Here is a 19,086-nt window from a genome sequence, read left to right on the forward strand (position 1 = left end):
GATGTTATTTTATTAGGATTGCATTATATTTGTGTATCTGTTTTTTCAAGTACTGTATGGCCAGTTTAACAGTATTGGTTCTGTCTAGTCAGGAACAGAATGTCCTCTTCAGCCTTCATCTTCAGACTACTATAGTTTTCATTATTGAGGTTTTACAATTCACTTCCTTTGCTAGATCAATTCCCAATTATTTTATTTTTCATGAAGCTATTGGGAATGTTATTGTTTTCCTAATTTACTCCCTCACTGGGTTCATCGTTGTTACACAGGAACACTGTTGACTTTTGTGGATGATTTTGCATCCTATTATCTTGCTGAATTTGTTCATTAGTTCTAAGAGTCTTTGGGTATAATTTTTTGTCTTTCATATAAATTATCATTCCTCAAACTATCCTCAAACAAGGATATTTTAACTTCTTCCTTTCCTACACTTATCCCTTCTATTTATTTCTCTTTCCTCATTGCTTCAGCTAAAGTGTTCAGTATTATATTGAACATGAGTGGAGATTGTGAACATCCACATCTTATTCCTGATTTTATAGGAAAAAACCTTAAGTTTTCTCCATTTAAGATGATGTTGGGTGGGGTTAATCATAAATGGCTTTCATCAGATTGAGATGAAATCCTTCCATACATATTTTCTCCACAATTTCATCATAAATGGATGTTTGATTTGGCAAAAGCTTTTACTGCATCTATTGAGATGATGATATGATGGCCTGGCTTACCATTTATTCATTTGTATGTGTTGAACCATAGCTAAATCATAGATATGGCCTCTATGCTCATTATCAAATGAATAGAAAGAAAAAATCCAATTCAGAGTGGCACAAGGAAGAGGGGCATCTCAGAGGAAAAGCAGTTCATGGCACCCATATGGTAGTAAAAGCAAAAAGGGAAACTTAACAATGTCTCTCTGCCCCTTTTATCTTATCCAGACTACTGGGGATTAGGGTGCAGCCAAATCAAACAGTGTGCTGGGTTTGTAAGCACAGGCCTTTAATCCCAGCATCACACACTCTAGATTCTGCCACCTTTACAAAAGCCACCTCTGACCTCATGAGGCTTTGGGAGGATATCTAGACCTAAACATGCATCTACTTGTACAAGCCAGACTGTTTTATGTTTAGTCTTGGAATAATGCAATTTTTCCTATCTTTTCATTTTAATTTTTGCTTTCTTTATAATTAAGACTATCTCTGGTGATAAATTTTCTATTTATACTTCTTTGAAATGTATTTATTTTACACACATGTAAAAGGTATTTTGACTGAATTCCATATTATATTGTTTTATTGAATTTCATGCTGACAAATTTTTTTCAGAAGAAGAACATGTGTTTCTATGATCTTAGTTTTTATTTTTCATGTTAAGGATACAACAGTTCCTTAATTGTTGTTCTTTTTTAATGTGAATGCATTGGAGATGTTTTTTCCATTTTTAGATTTCATTGTGCAATATGTATTTAGCAGTGATTTTGTTGTTCTTCTTCTTCTTGTTTGCTTATGTGCTCTTGTCCCTCCATATATGGAAGATATTTGTTCGAGGACACACCAAAGGGACCAACATCTGTGTATGTTCCAACCTCTTATATGAAATGTTATGATATTTGGCTTTAGTCTGTAAATCATCTGTGCTTTAAATATTCTTTATGTCATTTATAGCACTTAATAAATGTAATACTATGCAAATAGTTGTTATACTATATTGTTTAAGGAATAATGACAAGAAAAATATCTCCCATATGTTCAGTACAGATGCAACTTTTTTCCAATATTTGCAATCTGTTGTTAGTTGAATAGGCAGATGCAGAACCTGAGGATACAAAGGGCCAGCTGTGTTATTTTATTCTGATCAGTAATATTTCCTGAATATGATTTTTGCTACCTCACTTTGGAATAAACATTGTCTTCTCAAATACTGCTTTTACCTTATACTTCCTCTCCTGTCTTTCTAAGAGTTCAAATGAAATTATGCCAGGACTTCTTTTCTATAGGTATCTTGATTTGTATGTGCTTGTTTTTTTTCTTTATATAAATATTCCTCATTTAACATCCTATCTGCTTAATGACTGACCAGAATTATGACCAAGGCATGCTATTTGAACTTAGAACTCAGCTTTTGTTCATACAGCTCTGTGCATCTTGATTTTAGAGCCTCAGTCTTTTTCTTGTATAGCATATCTTCTTTATACAGTACTATAATTTTTTCTGAACATACTGTAGAGTATAGGACTGTAGTTTTACGTTCTGTTATACATTGCAGTATTGGATGTAAGACTTATGTAAATAAAAGTAAAGTTATCAAGTTGGATCTCCTTTTGACTGTTTCTTTGTTCTGAATACTGTAAAGTACATGCTCTACTCAATTCCTCATTTAGTGACCAATTAATTTAATTACTAATTAGAGGTAGTAGAACTTCATTTTTAGCTGAGGAATGTCTGAATTACGTTTTAGACATTTTTCTTCTGATATGTATTCTAATTCAGGAGTTCTGTCTTCAGAAGTATATAATCTATTTTGAAATTTAGCCATCACATTCTGCAACTTTATTCTTTTTCCTGATGAAATCCCCAGGTATATATTTCATTTCCTTGAGGAGATTCAGAAAGTTAAACCTGTTTCTGGTAACTCCAATTCCAGACACTTTTGTGGATCTGTTCCAGTTGTTGAGTTCACCTTGGAGTCTTTGCTAACACCATCATGTCTTATTCCATGTCTAGTCTTTTTTAAGAAAAATGACAAGATAATATGATGGGTAGGCTAATGTTATATTCTTTGTTTACAGTAGCAATCTGATTTTCTTGATATGTTCGAAGCTCCTAGAAAATAAATTCATTTGTAGCCACTGAGATCAATTGAATTTTTTGTTTGTTTGTTTATTTTTTGTGTCTTTTTTTCTCTCTTTTATGCTCTTTAGAAAGCTTTCTACACTAACTCTATGATAATGACTTTAAGGTCCTGAATCAAACAATGGAGTTTTATCATCAGCGCCTTCTCACCTTGGCAGTGTTAGATGTCAAGGCTTGTTCTTGTAACTCCACAGAATACAACACTGTTCCTTTTCTGTCTTTATACTTCTAGATTGGCAGAATCTTCTAGGGAGAAAAACTGAGTTGCCTCAAATGTGAAGTCACTGTTTTTTTGTTTTTGTTTTTGTTTTTTTTCTTTTTTTTCTCTCATTGAGTTCATTGGTACATTCTAGGTATACAGTACAGTTACATCCATCATTGAGATCTTGTACCTTTACATGACAGGTCTTGGTTCTCATTTTTCCCCATCCCCCTGCCCTCCATTCACCCCTGAAGTCACTGTTTTGTTTTGTTAGATACTCTCAGTGGTTGGAAGCACAATTCTTCAGCACTGAATTCACTGCTGCTCTGTTCGTGTGGGTGTGCACACGTATGCCACATTATCTTTATTATTTTGATTCTTGTCAGCTATTGAATTTGTTTGAATTTATTTTGCTATGGTCACTAATACTGATAGTGTTGCATTTACTTAAATATAGCAAATATTTGCCTTTAGGACATGAATTTATACAATATCTTAGTAGTTTGGAAGTACTGACAATTTCAAAGACAACAATTAAGCATTAGATTTAGATAATTAAATAGATTCAGAGTTAACACAAAAAAAGCAATAGTTAATTATGTTTTGCACATTTACTAGTGCTGAGCCCTGATGTGGGTTCTTTATGAAGAAAATATTTCATTGATATTCCTACCTTGCAATTCAACTATACTATTAATAGTCCCATTTTGCTTACAAAAACTTGCTAAATCTGCGAAGCTGGTATTTGAAATCAGCATTTTGATAGTCAGAGTGCCACACATTAGGATATACTCACAATTTTTGATGACTATGTAAACTCAGTTCGCAGGTACGAATTCTGCACACAAACACACACACACACACACACACATGTTCATTCACACAACTTTATACTAAGTAGGTAAACTGTGATGCAGAAATAGCCTCGCTAGCCACTGCACAAATGTCTCTAGATAAAACCAAAATCTCTTCCATAACTCATCAGTGGAGGGGGTAGCTAAACTAAGTCACAAACTCCTAACCCTCTTTCCCTGTGTGATATTTTCTTGAGGTTTACACACATGGAATATATATTTCACAGTCACCTGTTGAAACTGGGCTGTACTATCTCTCTTCAAATATCAGAATGTTAGCACATTTGAGAAAAATGTATTTTTCTTTTCTCCTTTCAGCATATCAGAGAAATGCTTGCATTTCACAAAGAAATTGTATTAGACATAGAGGGAGAATAAAGACAGAAAAATAATTGACTAAAGGCATTCAAAACTACATGGGTCTGGGAAAGAACAGGTTTCTGTTTCGGTAATATTTAAGCAACTCACCAGGCCAAAAACCCTTATTCTATTCCCCGAGAATGTTACACTCCAACCTCAACTGGCTGGAGCCACTTTGCAGGCAATTTACCTCGCTTCCAGCCCTTCTGCTTCCCTGGTTTTCTCCATTGGGGTAGAGCCGTCTTTTCTGCAGGGAGCTGGTCAATTGCCCAACTTGTTCTCTCCATCATAACTGCAAAAAGAAAATGTTCCAAACCGGCTGCTGACCTTGGATGCTCCGGCTCAGTGCCAGTTTCACTGTGATTGGCAGGTCCTCAGCCTGCACAAAGGGATCCACATACATCTGGCAATCTCCACGGTTTTACACGTGGGATGGGGGGGCACACACCAGGGTGGCTGACTCTGAATCTATATCTTAGCTTCACAGTTACAGAAAAGTGGAATTTTTCAATTCAGTAGTAATAACAAGGTCCCTGGGAATTGCTATAACCAAACTAATTTCATGAGAGGCTAATTTATAAGCCTTAATGGCAATTTCACAATTTTAGCAGAGGAAAATAAGAATGTGATCGAAATGACCACGCTACCACACTATTCTCATCAGTGATACATTCAAAAGTCATCACGAAAAGTGACAAGTTTTCCACTACATCCTTGCATTTTCAGGATATACAGTTTGAAGCTTGTGACTTTCACGCACTGACAACATCAATCTATTCTTAATACTTCAAAACATTCATTATATGAAAGTCATAATTTTAATGCATGGCCAAATCGATGGGATTTCTGTTTTCTTTCTAAGTAATTAAACACACGGTCTCTAATTGTTTTTTTTAAGGAAAAATGTGTAACTGTAGGGAATAGAGAGAGGGGATGTGACAAGACCTCTGGGGAAAGACCTAGACTGCTAGCCACAACAGCATTAGTTTATTAGACAGAAATGATTGAAACAATGAGACTTAGAGAAGAAGCTGAACTTTGGGCCTGATCACTGCTGCTCTGGGAAGCAAAAGGTGAAAGACCCTGAGCTTGTCACACGTTGATTCAGAACATCAGGATAAACAAATGTAAGAGATGACTCAGGGCATAGAGTTCAGCACACCAGTTCAGGTCATACAGGGGCCCGAGTTCGGTACATCGGGAGAGTAGCAAATGTTACGGACAGTGAAAATCCCGTAACAATGAGGTGCTATGTAGGTGAAGATTTTGCTCCTTCCAGGATGTTCTAGCTGGTGTAATCTTGTCCTAGAGCATCACAGCACCTACTGAGGTTTCAGCTGAAATGGGAGGCGAAGTGAATTTGCTTCTTGACATGTCATACTTGGCCTGTAGGCAGAAGAACTAGGCATGATCATGATTTGTGAAATGATTTTTCCCCAAAATTATGTATGCTTGCTCCCGACATATAAACTAATTTGACTTTTTAAGAAACTATCAGTATCATAGAAAAGATGACCAGTCTCTTCACTATTACACATTTACTCCAAGCTGCTGGCTAGTATAAAAGAGTGGGAATCTTGTCAATTATCCAACCAGTTATCTCAGCCTGTGACAGCCAAATCAAATAATCCCACTCCCTAGTGAATATTCCACACTGAATTTTCTAGATAACTGCCATGAAGAGTCAATAAAATTGTTGAGGGTATAGACATTGCTATATTAATTTCACTAATTCATTAATGAATATACCTCCAAATTGTTCATCCTGGGCTTCTACAATAATGATGACAATAAAAAACATCATAAGTTAACATTTATTGACTGCTTAATATGAGCCAGGCAGTGAAATAAATGCTTTCTGTGCATTCTCATTTAATTTCACAGTGTGCCTATGAAGGGTCTGGCATACCTGGCCAAATATAGGGTGTGCAGTTCCCAAATATCTCTTTAGATTTATCTGTGTAAACAGCTCAGCAAATATATTACTCACATAAAATTTCCTGTGTGGAAAATGTGAGCTTTTATTCAGTGATTTCCTTTCTCTCAAAAGCAAATGCTTTTCTCTCTAGACATTTTTTGCCATTTTTCTGATTCTCATATCCTTGCCTTCCCTCTGATTGCTGTCTTCAGTACAATGCCTGTTCCTGTGTTGAATTATGCTAAGAATTCCTGGATTTGTATGTGATATTTAGGGTGTTGCATAAAATTTTATTCCTCTGTATTTTACGAAAGTTATAATTTCGGTTAACATTTAAGAAATGAAGCAACAAGTTACATAAGATGATGGTCAGTCTTAATAGATTCTGCACACCTGGTTAGATAAAAGTACAGAGTTCATACAGTATATGCATACCAATAGATTTGCAAGTAGTATTGCATATCAGCTAAAATAAATCACTGAAGAATATGAGTTCCCTGAAAGTTAAAAAACACCTAAGTCTCAGGGGTCCCAATTTACTAAAATTGATGATTAATAGATGACTCATAAATGCTCACATAAATTATGGATCGGACACTTTAACAATGATGCAGTAGAAGTCATACCCCCATTTCAGTCTATTGGAAAGTGGCAATTTAAAGATGTTGTTTAACAGAAAAGTTTTAAATACTGGCAAATAAATAGATTTTGAAGTAGCGAAATCTGGGATTTTTATCCTGATTTTAATGATGGCTGAATTTGTGACCTTGGAAATAATATTCAATCTTTATAATAAACTAATATATTTAAATTTTTGAGAAACAGACTTCTTTTGATGTCTTCCTTCATAGAAATAATATTCTAGATAGATTATTGCTATAGTTTTCAGCTGCCACTTGAAAACCAGAGACTATTAATGTTACTCTACTGTATCTTTATATTTACATCCTATTAAGTTAAACCATGGCTAGACAATACTTTTAAGATTTGTGGCTTCAGTTGAATAGGGATTGATGGTATAGGGGATTTTTTTTTTAAATTTTCAGGAAATACATTTAAGCTATACTGAAGAGATGAGTTTCTTCTGCAATGAGGAAGTTTGAAAATAGGAAATATATATATGCAATTATCAAGGAAAAATCTGGTTCAGAATCAGAGATAAGAAGTGTTTTAATCAATTAATATAAAAAATAAAGTAAATAAGTTCCATTAAGAAAATATAGCTTTCAACAATTGATTTTATGTATTATTATTGTGTTCAATAAGTACAACATCACTTTTAGAGAAAGAATGAAGTAATTGCCTTCTATATGCCTTTTATTTATTTTTATTTTTATTTTTTAATAGTGTCCACAAATTTATTAAAACTGACATGTTTAATCTTCTCTTCAATGAGCATCTATCCAGCTGCCTTTGTAAGGGTATGCCCACTGATGCCATAAAGTCCTTAAAGTTTTTGGAATAACAAGTTTTACTTTTATAAAGGTCTTCATAATCTGGACCAAAGCAAGCCATCTAGAAATCTGTAACCATTACTCAAATAATGCTGGTCGAACTAAGTCAGACTTTACCTGTAAAGAATGAATGGTTTTAGAAGAGCCAAATGTGAACACACTCCCAATCTAACAATGCCTGGGATCCGTTAGAGCTAATTAAGACCTTCATCTTTCAGTCAGTATTAACTTATCATCATCCAGTGTACCTTTTATTTTTATTCTTAAATTTAAGATTGGCTCCAAGAAAACATACACAAAACGAAGTTAAAGTAAGCTTTGGAATCCAGTGAGCAAAAGAACCAACTATGTTCTGAAAATATTCTAAGTAAGAGATGTGTCTTAGGCTGAAAACACAATCTCAGTCTAATTTTCAACAGAAATGGTAACATGACACAAAAAAGAAGAATCCACTTACGAGTATATCCTCAATATGTATCTATTTTCCTATGAGTGAATCTAATTTCTCATTCTTTAGGGTTAAGTGAAATAAATAAGTCACACATGTGTAAATACCGAATAGTTTCTCTGGTGTGAATAAACTATAATAGTACATAAGATCCTAATGAGATAATTGACAATGTGAAATAGGAAGAAAAGGGCTAAAGGTGTAGGGGAAATGGGAAGGGCAGGGGAAAGGTAATAAGGGAAAGGAAAAAAGTAGGAGAAAATGAAAAAAATTGAAATAAAGTGTTTGTAAATGGGGAGGGGAGGAGGGGTGAAGGGAGGGCAGGGACAAGGGGAAAACATGAGAACCGAGACCTGTCATGTAAAGGTACAAGATCCCAATAATGAATGTAATTGTACTGTATACCTAAAATGTACCAATAAACTTAACGGGAAAAAATAAAAATAAAAAAGTACATTTCTAAAAAACAAAACAAAAAAACAAAAAAGAAGAATCCTTTGAAGGCTGGAAATACAGCCCAGGGTTAGAGCCTTTGCTTAGCATGCATTTAACCCTGAGTTCATTTACTAATACTATAAAAATTTTTGATGTTGTAGATATTATAAGAAAAAAGGATGAAGCAAAGATTCTTCATAAAGATTTAAGTAATTCTACATAAAAATGTAGGTAATTAAGGGAAAAAAGCATGCACAATTTCTGATACTAAAGAAAAACAGGCTAACAAAATTATAGGTAAAACAGCATTGTGAAAGGGAGTATAAGAACTGCATTTCAAGTTCATTTTATTTTAGTAAAACAATGATTATAAAATTACAATTATAAGAAACAATGTGTACACAAACATAGTCGTCGTGCAATAACAATACTTATGTGAGAAAACCTGGATAATGTTGAAGGTAACCTTTGAAATGAAGCCTCATACCCAGCATGGAAGATAAATTGTCATCACTGAGAAGAAAGCAAATGTGATCTTGAAATTATACTTTTTAAAGGAAGAGTCAAATATCTCCTCTCCCAACTATTTTTATGTATATAATAATGTCATCTGATGACCTTTACCGCTAGGAGTAGAGAGTTTGAAGAACTGCAGAATACAAAAAGACAATGGGAATATTCAATTTTAAAGTTTTTACTCAGTAATACTTATTATTTGTTGATAATAAGAATTAGAACAAATAATAGCTTAAAATTCATAAAAGAAATTTAATAAGATCTAAACATAAGTATCAAATTGTTTTTAAAAATTCATTGTACATTTCATGATTATTTTAACAAGGAGTTATGATATTAAATATACATACATATATATTTAAATTAAAAAAATAAAATTAAGGCAAATTGTAGAAATTTGAGAATATGTAGATCATCACCCAAATAGATATATAAAATATTTTATAATCTCATTAAAAACTTGTATTCTGTGGGGAAAGAAATAAGGAAAAAGAAAAAAAAACACGAGAAAAGGAAAAAAATGGAAACAAAGTCTTTGTAAATAGGGGAATGGGGGAGAAGGGATGGCACAGGGGTGAAGGGAGGACAGAGGTGTGGGGAAAATATGAGAACCATGACCCGTCACGTAAAGATACAAGAGCCCAATGATGAATGTAACTGTACTGTGTTCCTAAAATGTACCAATAAACTCAATGAGAAAAAAAGACATATTCTAAATTTGGGGATGTTTTCTAGTAGATACATCTGCAAATTTATTTGAGTTGTACAAACTTGTCATTGAATTGTGTACAGTGCTTTTTAAACATTAGAATTATATTAAAATATTTCTATCTTCTGTACTGTATTTTAATGAAAGTTTACTATTATTCAGATGTCCATGATGATTGACCTCACCTAAACCTATGTAAAATTTTCTGCATATATACCATAATTTACTGCAAGGTAAATCTTCCAAATGGAAGTAGAATAGGATGATGTGAATTCTGGTCAAAATATCACTGTGGTTTTTCACACCAGAGAAACTATTTGGTAGTTACACATGTGTCCTATTTATTCTAGTTAAGAGTACCACCTCAATGAAATAGGAAGAAAGGGGCTAAAGGAATAGGGGAAGTGGGAAGGATAACGGAAAGGAAAGAAGGGAAAAGAAAAAAATATGAGAAAAGGAAGAGAATGGAAACAAAATCTTTGTAAATATAGAAGAGTGAAGGGATGAAGGGAGAGCAGAGGAAAGGGGGAAAAATAAGAACCAAGGTACATCATGTAAAGGTGCAAGATCCCAATGATGAATGTAACTCTACTGTATATGGAAAAAGTTCCAATAAACAATGAAAAAATTATCATGGTGGTTTTCTGTATATCTAGAAGGCTCAACTTTCTTTAAATTTGTAGAACTTATTTTATAAGCACACTTGCACATTTTTGAGGTACTACCTATGAAAACTCCCATAGTGTCTTTGGCTCAAATGAATAAATTTAGATCTTAAATAACTATGAGTTTTTCAGTATATTAGAAAAGTACGTGTGAAAATTAAAATTGTGGTGAAACAGGAGGTTATGTATTGCAGAGGCAGGCAATGCACTCTCCACATGACAAAGAAACGTATTTTCACACTAAACTATCAGTAAGTTTTTGTTTTGTAAATTTTAGCCTTTGCATGCAATATTATAGATTATACGATTTATACTTCTCTGGTACCCCACAACATCAGATTGAGTCTGGGATATTAAGAAAATAATTTTTAAAAAACAGCAACCTTGGCAACATGAGAGTTTGCAATGAACAAGAATATATGGTTTTACAGATGAGCTGACAAGCTGGCAATGCATTTACCAAGTAGTTTGCATTTGTGAAAACTGGAAAAATTACTCAAGATTAAAAAAGCAAACTAAGAACTTATTTGATGTTTCATTAAGAAAGTTCAGGAAGTGTTCATTTAGAGTTTACTGTGCAAGCCATTGAAGTTTGTGATGGCACAGGAATAAGATCTGACTGCTGATTCAATCTCTATGCACTGTTTTTTCAAGACTGTAGTGAACACATCTGTTTCTAGCCAAATCAGTCTGACTCTCAGTACCTTTTATATGTTCTCAGAACATTAAAATGTTCAGTGCAGACAAATACTAATAATCTTGATTTGCCTTTTTAATTTGCATAATCCTAAAAAATAAGACCTTTTTTTTTTTTTGCTAAATTGGAGAAGTGCTCAGAAAATTTGTCTTGCATTTGACTTCTGGGGTTTAAGTCAGTAAAGATTCATTTACCTTTGCTTTCATTTACTCACTTAGTGATGCACTCAAGTATCCATCAGTCATAGAGAGAATACTAACTTCAGATATGGCAAAGAGTAGGATAGTTTACCCAACATAAAAAAATTTCTTACGGAAGTCATGCAGAAATGCTTTCAGAGATTCCTAGGGACTTGTGTCACACCAATGCCACAGAAAATTTTATACGTATAATGCATTGACTTTGAAATCCTTGCTTTTCTAAGTGCTGCATGCATTTCAGCAATAGGAATACTGCAAGTAATCTTCTATACAAGCAAATCAAGGACCTGAATAACATTAATTCAGTGACCACTATAAATTTTTGTAACTTGCTATTCTGAACAAAGGGTACATAAACATAAATAAGACCTGATCATGCCTTTAAATTACTTATAGTTCAGACAGAAACAAAATCAGACTACTACAAGGAATGCCTCCTGGGACAGCGGAGACTCCAAAAAGTCTCAGCATTTCTTGAAATAAAATAACATCAGTTACCTAAAGAAAATCTTAACATAATAACATGCAAGTTTTAGATTACAGAGTTCCTCAAAGATAAGATAACCCAACTGCATAGTTAAAATGGATGTTATACATATTTATATATGCGCTCATACATATGTGTATGCATATTTTAATATTTAATCATATAATAAAAATATAAGTTGTGATATTCTTAAAAGAACTCAGAACATAACATTGTAGTTAAATTTATATGTAATTTAACAAATACTTGTTTGTGATTTATTATGAAACATGACAAATCATTTTTCTCAATAACCATCTTATACACATGACTTTCATTTTCACTATGCAGGTAATAAAGCAGAAATATAGAGTTTAAAAATCTTAAATTATTTTTGCATAGTCATGCCATTAATAAACAGGAGAGCTCGATTTAATACCAGCAGTTTTGATATCTAAAGTGAGATTTATCCCCACAAATTGTTATCACCTTAGGGATGAATTTGGGGAAATTCTTGAATGAATAGGTACATAAAAATAGCTAGAGATAAACTTTAGTAGAAAAGAATGTGATGATCATGATTTCAGAGGAAATAATATCTACTGAGCAGTAATTTTGCTTCTTGTAGATTGTTAGGCATTTATATGTATCTAATTAAGTTCCAGTTAAGGTGGAGTTGCACATTGTATTCTATTTTATTTTGGCATTTATGTACTATCCCTCTTTCTTTTTACTAATACAGCTGATGAGATCTAGTTTTCTTTCATCAGCCAAGAAAGGTGCACATTTAACTGCTTGCCAGGACCAATTAAGCTGTTTAAATTGCTTTCAATTCATATTTTCAAGATACCCAGAGCTTTAAGCAATCCAGAATGTATTTAGAAATATGTGTAACAGTACAGTAATTGTTAAGAGGAGAATGAAGAAGGGTAGCACGATCCAAAACCACTCTGTTTGCCTGGTTCACAATTATTAACATCTGTGCTGATCAGTTTACTAACCTACAAAATATAAAATAGGAATGTGGATATTTATCATTTTAGATCAGTGATTCTCAGCTTCATATGATTTTGTTTTCTGGGAGACATTAGCCAAGCCTGAAGTCATTTGTGATTGTCACAATGAGGGGGAAAGCGTCCCTGGCATTTAGCAGGGAGATCTTGGTAAATACCTTATCTACAAGACACGGGGTAGCTCACCACATTAACTTAACCCAAAAGTTAATAGTACTGAGGTTGAGAAACTCTGCTTGGTGTCTTGTGAGAATAAACTACGTTATAGAAAATTCTTAGGAAAATGTCTGGCACAGAATAAGTTCTCAGTAATTATTAAGCAATATAATAGAAGAAAATATCAAGATAGAAAATTGAGATATAGGCTGGAGGCAAGTGGAGAGGACAAGTGGGGAGATAAAAACACATCTTGCAGGAGAGGAGGCTCACTCACTGCTTCCAGGCAAAGAAGCGATGAGCATCAATAGATCATGTAAATATTTAGGGCAACACAACTGTAGAAAGGTGGAATTGTTCAGTGGTGTAGATGTATATGGCCACAATGGCCTTACTTGAATAGCATTTCATTATTTAAGTGGGGAATGGTCTTCAGAGTACAAAATAAATTATTATCACAAAGCATCAAAAAGACAGACTACGGAATAAACAGACTCCAATAACAGATTATTTTGGCAACAGGGAATATTTCTGATGGGAGGAATGTACACAGACAAGTAAATACCAGAGAAAGTATTGTGCAATTGCTAGCCTCGAATAGTGTGGTTATGTGTCGTTATATTTCATCATTGTAGTTGTAAATATTGATGAGTTTTTCCAATTACTCACACAGCTAGCAGGAGCAATAAAAACCTACTTTGCGTTTTTGGTGGCTGACCATATTAAGAAGAACAAGGGAAGAGACAGCAGGCGTTTCTCAATAGCGTATTTGGGCAAGTGATGCTAACAAACAAACCTGAAGTATTGACTGACAGGAATATTTCCTTAGTTCTTGCTTTGTAGCAACAGAAACATATTGTCAAATAGTAATCCGTACCTCAAGTTTCCAGATCCATTGGTAAAGAAGTTAATTACTGAAAATTTCCAATTGTACAAGAATCATATACACACTCTGGCTTTGTACTATTTACCCAAATAAACAACGTTCTTTAGAAGAAAACAGTCAACGACACTAATGAAAAATGTAAATTCCAGCTTCATGTGTTATTCATGAATGTCCTGATACCACAATTGTTATTTTTAAGTGCTTAGCTACTATAAAAAGAATCTTCACTGCAGAGTGAAGTTAGATGTGGACTGCTGGATGTCAGAAATAATGATCGAGCTGTGAATAATCTTTGCTGAATGAGATCTATTATGCATCATATGTAAAACAGTGTTTGTGTTGTTGAATAATTTGAAGCTAATTATCTAGTACTGCTTGTATTTCCTAAAGTACAGTAATAAATATACAGGAAATTTTGCCATTAAGATTGCTAAATCCAGTTGTGTGCATCAAACTTAAAAAGTAAACTAAAATTGACATATTTATGTGAATCCATATAAATTGTGGTTGAGTTACGAGTACAATATACAAAGATTTTTCCACTTTTAGAAGTGCTCAATTCAAATTTACAAACAATAACATTTTTGCCCATTTTAATGATTTTATTTTTTCACCTGAAAACATAAGTATAAATAATAAGAAGTATTAGGGCACTTTTAGAAAGAAGTGGATATTCCCTCTGTATGACAGAAAAGCGACCTATTTAAATTGTGTTCCTTTGCATTTTAATTTATTAACTTGCCCTAAGCTTTCACAAAATCTATACCTGCTTAAAAATTTTAGCATAGCAAGACATAAGTATTCAAAATTATTCTCATCTACTTTCTCTTAACAATAACCCAATTATATGTCTTCAGATCATTTTCTCAAGATTTGAAAGATTAATAAAAATTTACTCTTTTCTTAGTTATTTATCTTTTTAAATATAACATATTAAAAGAAGAAAACTAAATTTGGAGCATACTATCTTAAAATGTGCCTCTATGTGCAAGTGAGTATTTTTTTATATATACCTCATTACAAGGTACAAGTGAACAAATTTGAAAATAGTACTTCCAGACACCCAATTTCAATGCTAATGAGGAAAATAGCCCTAAAAAACAAAAACAAACAAACAAACAACAACAAAAAAAATACAAATGCATCTCTGATTTATAATCCAGGGGGCAAACAACCTTATTGAGTAAAATCTCTTTGATTTGTTGAGTAAGATATTCCGTGGAGGTAACAAAAGAAAAAGACCACCTACTTTTAGACAAAGCTTAAAAACTACATTGATATTATTACATGAACAAATTCTTAGGCTCTAGAGTCAATATTTATGTATCATTGAGTTGTCTGGACTTACACATTATGTGTAAACCTGAAAGCAGAACTTTTCTCTAACTTTGCCATTGGAAGAGGAAATATTTTTATTTTAAATATTTCAGAAATGAGTAAGGGAAAGGCTCCACTGTTTAACATAAACCTATAAGGCATTTTGTCTTGGATTAAGTAGCAGCTTTACCACTGTCAGTAGAGTTCACATCTAGTTTATTGTGTGTACTGGCTCCCAAGCAAAGATGTGCTTTAGAATATACTAAGTACATATGTTTTCTGTTAAGAGTGCTTCAAAGCAAAGGCAGAATTCTTCAGCATTTCATGTGTGGCCAGGGTGAATGTAGCTTAACCGTAGCAGGTCAGTGGTGTATGTGTTCCAATCAGAGTCACCAGGCCCTGCGAGAGCATCCAGTGCTTTATGTAAGCAGTAGAAACACCTTTTAATTCAGACAATAATGAAACCATGAGTGAGTTATAAAGGTCTTAGCCCTCAAGTGAAATCAATTACAACACAGCTACAAATGCTTCCTATGTACTCAGTTTATTTCACAGAGAAGTCAAAAGGTTTTGTTTTCTTTCAGAAAGGCCAGTGTAAATAGGTTATTTACTCTGGATTCATTGCATACCAGATATTATGTAATCTTTCAGCCAATCTGAAAACTGCTGTGGAAAGCTCTTTGAGTAAATATTAAATTTGAAAACAGTGTAAAATTGTATATATTGCTATTTTGCTCAGCATTGGTTTATTCATAGGGTTCAATGGCTTCTATAAAGTTGGTGAAGTATTCAAATTCTGTTTTCAATAAACAGTCTATGTATTTTCATGATACTTAATTCAAAATCTGAAAACAAAACAACAACAAAAAAACAAAAAATATCTTATAAGAACCTCTAAAACAGTGGTCCAGGGATACAATATTTACTTAGCTTGAAGACTGTAGAATTTCATAAATATAACCAAAACTTAACTCCTCAAAGATAAGGATTTTTATGTTTTGTTCACTTCTTATGCTGAGATCAGTTCTGAGTATAGTTTATATAATTAAAAAACAAACAAAATTGATTAAGCAATAAAGCCACATTCTGAAATTAAATGGAATTGGGAATTATTTGCACTTTCTATTTTTTTGAAAGTGCTCTTGTTTTTAACAATTAGAAATCTGCTATCACTCCTCAAAATAATAAAATCTGGACAGAAAAAATATTTGTATAATGTTTTGCAAAGGCTTTGGTTACCAAAATAGGAAAAAAACAGAATTAATGTGTTCTCCTGGGGATTATAGATTTCTCAAGTACTACTCAGAGTTTAGAGAAAATCCTTCAGACTTACTATCACAGGAATAAAAAATATTAGAATCATCTTTCAAGTTCTTGATTATACCAGGTGTTTCATAGAGAATAGGACATCCAAGTTTTAAATGTGACTATTGCAAAGCAATCATCATAAAAGGGTAAGAAATCCTGAACTGTACTTGTGTGCATCATAGAACTCAGAAATGGAATTAGAGAGGAAGTTAGAGGTCATTTACTCTAATCTTATATCTGAGGAAATGATTCTTTCTTCAATTATAATGCACACAATTACAATACATTTTCATTTATCTGGAGTCTGAGTTACTGGAAAGCTCAACTCACTAATTTATTTTCCCACTTGACTTTTATGAGAAAGAAAGAAATTACAAATAATAGGAAAGATAGTTAATACATTTGAAGATGACCCTGGGGTACTTCATGATCCTGAAGTAGCTTTTCAGTCATCAGAAAATGATACAATTATCTTCAATATCATTTTAGTGCTCCTTGGCTTTTTACCAGGCAGGTAAACTCCACCTTATACGATTGCTCTATGCTATAGATTTGCTTTGGGAAATGTGAGTGTTAGATAAATAGGGAAAGACGTGAAACTAAAATAGTGCTAAGGGCAAGAGGAGTGAGGTCCCACAGAGAAGACAGCAAGGGCAGCAATGGAAACTGTGAAGAACACAAGAGAGCAGTACTACAGTTTGGATTTAACAAATTTAAAGAGGCAGATATGGCAGAAGACTTAAAAAGGGGCTGAGAATTCCTGATGTTTAGAGCAAAGCTATCACACATCCCTCTCTTCACAGATTATTTTCTCATTCTCTGAGAGGCTGCAGTAAGTAGCTACTATATAGAATACTTGCTTTTTGTTTGCACAAAGCCCTTTCACCAAGGTAAATTTAAGATGGTTGATCTTTCTCTAAATCGAACTTAATTAATAAAAAGTATGCAGAGTAAACAGCTACTGGCAACTAGAATTATTCAAGAACATCTCTTGGTCATGTACTCCTACCCTGTGAAATTATAGCTTCTTTTGCAATTACTTTCAGTGATTACCCTCACATTTCTTTTTCAAATGTGACCAGAGTTTTCTCCTTTAAGTGCATACAGTTTTGCAATACCTACAATTTACAGTCATCTTAGGGAGGGGGTACGCCTACAAAACACAGCTTGCTTCGTTTTTAATCCCCTTTCCTTTCCCTATGTCTTCCCTTCCTGTTCCTCTAAATTCCCTTTCCTCATTTTTGTTCTTGTTGATATTATTAATTTCATGTCATGCTTATGATGCATACTATTTACATTAATTTAGATTAAGTTCCTGTGCACAGCTTGCCTTTACTCTATTTATTTCCCTTTGCCTTACTCCTCTTGCTTATGTTCTCTTAGATGCCTTCTCATTTGCAAGAGATCCACCTCCTTGTCTCCTTCTGTCCTCCCTTTCAGCAGTGCTTGTTCTGGCTGTGGTGGTACACGCCTGTATTCTCAGGACGTTAGGGTGCTGAGGCAAAAACCTTAAGTTTGAGCTCAACCTGGCTAGGTTTGTAGCTCAATATGAATGTCCTGGGTCTAATACCAGCTATTGGGGAAAAAAAGTTGCTTGTAAAGCCTTTGATCTTTCCGGGTTTGATCACTCAGGAATTAGACGCTTTTCTACCCTTCTTTCTCCTGTAGTTTCCCTTTCTTTTTTACCACTGCCTCATTCATCCCTCACCTCTTCTTATTCATTCTCCTGATGTTCCTGTCTTTTTACGTTCTTAGTTCTTTCATTTGCCCACCTTCTCCCCTTTCTCAATTTATAAATTGTTTAAGTACACTGCTAAAGTACATGCTAGAACAAACTGTGTCAATGTGTTAAATGTTAGTTGTAGAGACTCCCTGTGTGTCATGATAATTATTCAGCATGTGTAGTGAATGCATTCTTAAATAGTAATCATTACTACTTGCTAAGAACAGGTAAAGCTATTAAGAGGGTCTCAAAACAGAATAACCTTTAACACATCTGAGCAATAAAAGAGTTTGTACTAGAATTTATGAGCTATCAAATCCCAATCCCTCATTTTGAGAAAAGAGCCATTTGGGCGGTATTTTCTACCCTCACAGGAGTAACTATAGCTACTGCTATATTTCACTATTGCTTGAATTGCTGCTATAAAATGCTTAGTTCAAATGAATTGGAGTAGCATAGACAATATGTTCTCTAAATTTTCTTGACTTAAATCATACTTGTGAGCCAAAGCCATTTCTAAGAGGATATAGTGGAAAATTATGTGGGATTTAATTCCACAACCTATGTTGTTCCTTCGTTGACCTTGACTTCACATCCTTGACTATAATTTTCTCATCTCTATAACAGGAACAATCAGACCAACCTTGCAGGATTATCAACATGCTATACGTTGCTTTAAAATAAATCTTAAAGCTTAGTTCAGAGGAAAAGCGGTTTTTAAACACCTTTCCTCTGAAAAGAGTCTGTAAATAAGTAAATATCATCACTAACATCATAACGGACTATGCTTTTTGTTTCTGAACTCTTGTATCCAATTTCAGTTTTAAATATCTCAATGAAAAATATTGAAAGCCCAAAGACATATTGAAATTAATTTTCATAATTTACTTTAAATACCAAGCCAGTA

General features: G+C 33.6%; 1 non-coding gene across 1 annotated transcript; it reads right to left on the reverse strand.

The window, feature by feature from the left end:
- Positions 1-7,822: 7,822 nt before the first annotated feature.
- LOC117284263 lies at positions 7,823-7,884 on the reverse strand. The gene has a single exon (XR_004515352.1). It is a non-coding gene; the product is annotated as a small nucleolar RNA SNORD44 (small nucleolar RNA).
- Positions 7,885-19,086: the final 11,202 nt, after the last annotated feature.

This window comes from Fukomys damarensis, unplaced genomic scaffold, assembly GCF_012274545.1.
Source record: "Fukomys damarensis isolate Sample0158 unplaced genomic scaffold, DMR_v1.0_HiC HiC_scaffold_35, whole genome shotgun sequence".
In the NCBI taxonomy this organism is placed as follows: Eukaryota; Metazoa; Chordata; class Mammalia; order Rodentia; family Bathyergidae; genus Fukomys; species Fukomys damarensis.